Source organism: Chinchilla lanigera, unplaced genomic scaffold (genome assembly GCF_000276665.1).
Source record: "Chinchilla lanigera isolate Chin_1 unplaced genomic scaffold, ChiLan1.0 scaffold00049, whole genome shotgun sequence".
Lineage (NCBI taxonomy): Eukaryota > Metazoa > Chordata > Mammalia > Rodentia > Chinchillidae > Chinchilla > Chinchilla lanigera.
In genome coordinates this window covers 17,741,725-17,745,760 of record NW_004955450.1, presented here as the reverse complement: position 1 = coordinate 17,745,760, position 4,036 = coordinate 17,741,725, and the positions used below count along the sequence as shown (strand labels likewise).

The following is a 4,036-nucleotide window of genomic DNA, read 5'->3' as shown; positions in this document are numbered from 1 at the left end:
GTTGTGCTCTGGCCCTGGGGCCAGCCGTCGCCATGCAGTCAAGAACTGCCATGCTACAGAGAAGCACTGACACAATAGGCCCGCCCGGAGAAGTGCATGAACCATCCCAGCCTGGAGAAACCTCTGGGAAAACATGCCACATGGCGGGGCACTCTTGGCCCTGCCCTTGAGAGCCAGAAAGGTCCGGATCGGTGGAGGAGCAGCTGATGAACAAGGACTCAGAGAACGTGAGAGTACCGACTCCCGGTGACTCAGAGGTTGAGCTGACTGGGGACGCGGGAGCCACTCGGAAGCTGGAAACCAGGAGGACCTTGCGCAATACCCGGGGAGATGCCCTGGAGGCCATTCTTACCCTAACTGCACAGGTTGCAGTGGAGGAGCAAGTGGAGTTTCAGAGCAGTCTGCACCAAGAATTCATGGACTACATGGGTGCCCAATATTCAGATTCTGTAGAACCACCTTAATGGAGAAGATACATGTCTAGGCTACCTGCCTGGGACACTTCACACCTGATGGTGCTGAGACTGACTAGCAGGCCGAGGACTTCATCCACATGTTCCTGTCACCTGTGTTGATGGTTGGGGAGAGGACACTAAGTGGTTGTGGGATCCCAATGTGCTGGGAGGCTAGAGAGACCACTCCTCTGCTTTCTTAGACAAGAGGCATTGATAAGGCATACTTCCCTGGATCCCAGTGCAGTAGAGGGACACACTATTCTGAAAGATAAGTTTATTGCTCAGTCAGCCCCAGATAGTAGAAAGAAGCTACAAAAAATGGCTTTTGTCCCAGATAGCTCACTTGAGATGTTAGTAAGAATTGCCTCCTTGGTATTTTATAGCCATGAGGAGGAGGAGGCCAAGGAGAGAAAACAAAGAGACCGAGAAAAAATAGCTGCCTTTGTTGCAGCACTAAGAGAAACAGACCCTAAGTCTGATTCTCGGGGCCCCAAGAAGAACTGGTCAACTACATTCATTTGCTACTGCTGTCAAAAGCCAGGCCACCTCAAGAGGAACTGCCCTGAGAAGACCTCTGGACCATGCCCTGACTGTAAAGGTGACCACTAGAGGTCGGACAACCCTCTGAAGCGAAGGCCCCAGAGCTCAGACCCCTCCTACCAGCTGGTCCAACAGGAATGAAGGGGCCCAGGGCATACTCTGCCTTCTCCCTCTGGCCAGACCGTTATCTTCAAGGAGGAGCCTCATGTAATCATGACTATAGAGGAAAAAGTATACAGCCTGTTGCTAAACAGGTGCAAGTCTCTCGGTGCTTCTTGTCAATCCTGGCCTTCTTTCCAGCCTTCACATCTCAGTGAAAGGAGTCACTGATGAGAAGGTAATCCACTATTTCTCACAACCCTTAGGCTGTAACTACCTGTTAGATCTTTCTTGCATATCTTTGTTTTCCTGAGAAACCACTTTGAAGATACCAACATGTATTACAGCAGCTATTGATAATTTCCTACCAAAAAAAAAAAAAAAAAAAGAAGAAGAAGAAGAAAGAAATGTAGTGGCTCAAGGGTCATTTAAAATCCGTTAGGAAAAAAGTCCTTTAGACTTATGTGCGTTTGTGCTCTTTCCAGTATTTATCCCAGAAAAATGTAAAATATATTCATAGCAATAAATGCTGAGGAATACAACTGTGGGCTTGTACATCAGTGGCCTGTCCAGTTTATGAAGATGCTGATGAGCTGTTCCTGCTGTGTCTGCACTATGTTACCTTCCCACTAGCATATGGGAGTGTAACCAGTATCTATATTATTACTCTTTTATCCTAGCCACTCTGATAGGTGTTTGATACTTCACTGTGGTTTGAACTTGCCTTTCCTTAATGGTGAATGATACATAGCATTTTTCATGTGTTTTTCTTCAATCTGTATATGTGTTTTTCAGTGAAATGTCTCTTTATTGTTTTGCCAATCTTCTAATTGGATTTTCTCATTTTTTTCTGTGAAAACTTGGGAGTTTTTATACTATCTAAACATCAGTGCACTGATGGATGTGTGCTTTGCACAGCTTTCCCCAGACTTTGCATGTCATTTCATACTGTTATAAGGCTCTTAGAGCAACTTTTAGATTTCAATGTATTTTCCTTTTAAGAATTGTGTGTTTGGGGACAAATCTAAGAACTCTTTACATCATCCTCAATTCTGAAGATCCTTTCCTAATTTTCTAAAAGTTTTATGCTTTCATATTTTATATTTATATATGTGATCTATTTTGAGTTAACTTTTACATACTGTATGACACGTCAATTATTTTAGCATATAGATGTCCACTTTCTCTATCACCACTTGTTTTAATGTTTTTTTCCTTCATTGAATAACTTAGAGAGAGCCTATCTTAAAAATATATATATATAAAAGGATCTGGGAATGTAGCTTAATGCAAATGCCCTCAGTTCAATCCCTAATATCACAGCAATTTCTAAAAAAATCATTAATCATACACTATAAAGAAAAAATTTTATTGCATGTAAGTTGTACCTCAACAATTCTGACAAAAGATGTCTTAGATTTTTAGGGGAAGATGCCCAAAACAGTATAGCTAGGTCAAATGAAATTTCTATTTTTAGTTTTTTGATGAATCTTTAAACAATTTTAAAAGTATTTGTAGAGAAGAGGCCGCGACCAGGGAGACAACGCCAGAGTTGCCACCAGAGAGGAGTCCCCAGCAGCCACCAAACGGCCTGCCCACCCACTGACCCGTCCTCCTGCCCCATTCACAAGGCAGCCTGCTTCTGCAAAGTAGTAGGATCCAAGGGACTATGTCTTCATTGAATTTTGTGCTGAAGACAGTAAACATGTTAATGTAAATTTTGAAAAATCCAAACTTGCTTTCAGTTGTCTTGGAGGAAGTGATAATTTTAAACATTTAAATAAAATTGATCTTTTTCACTGTATTGATCCAAGTGATTCCAAGCATAAAAGAATAGACATCAGTTTTATGTTGTTTACGAAAAGGAGGATCTGGCCAGTCATGGCCTAGGTTAACAAAAGAAAGTGATGCAGGAAGATAGAAACTTCCAACCTGAACGATATCTGAGATGAGTTCTTGTTCTCTAAAACCGAAGAATGAATTTTAGGAACAACGGAGGTTAAGAGCAGAATGTATTTATTGTGGGAAAGAAAGCTTCTGTCCGAGGGAGGGACAGAAGGGGTCCTGAGTGTGTTGCCTAGGGACCTTGCCCTTCCCAGGGACTTTATAGAGCAAAACCCCGAGGTGAGGAGGGTCCAAGATAGAGGGAAAATGGGAAATTACAAGGTGGGTGTGAGGTGGGACAAAACCATGGTCAGCCAATACGATTACAAGTGTAACAGTTCAGGTAAAACTGAGTAAACTGGGATCAGATGGGGAAGCGAGTCACATAGCAAGCGGGCATGAATAAAGAACAGGGGCTTTTCCTGTAAGGGGTTGGGCTAGTGACTCTTTCTGGCTTTCTGAAGGTGGTTGTTACCTATTTAGAATATCAATCCCTGATGTTCGCACCTAGGGAGGGATGTGGGTGCATTTGTTTAGTCCTTTGTCTTGAGGTCTGGCCCACACAGATATCTTGTCTTTCATGTTGGCTCCTTCGGGGGCCTGGCCCTGTCTGATTGCCTATAATATTTCTAACTCAGCTGCCTGTAACAAAAGGACTTAGTGTGGACTTCAATAATCGGAAAAGACTGGGAGGATGATTCTGATGAAGACATGCCTAATTTTGATCTTTTCTCTGCGATGATGAACAACATGGATGGTGATGAGGATGTAGATTTACCAGAAGTAGATGGAGCAGATGATGATTCACAAGATAGTGATGATGAAAAAAATGCCAGATCTGGAGTAAGCAAATGTTATCACCTGAACTTTGAAAAAGAAAATAACTTCTCTGCAAGATTTCATAATTGAGAATTCCTGAGTTGATAGCTTTAGAGGCAGATGCCATATTTGCCTCCTTTAACCCATTTTTCCAACCTGTTTTTTGTTTGTTTTGTTTTTGTCTTTCTTTAAGGCTTCACTAAGGGTTGATAATGTACCATTGTATGGGGCAACTTCAA

General features: G+C 42.4%; 1 pseudogene; it reads left to right on the top strand.

Moving 5' to 3' along the window:
- The first annotated feature begins 206 nt into the window (after window positions 1–206).
- On the top strand, window positions 207–3,825 carry LOC102015165 (annotated as a pseudogene).
- Window positions 3,826–4,036: the final 211 nt, after the last annotated feature.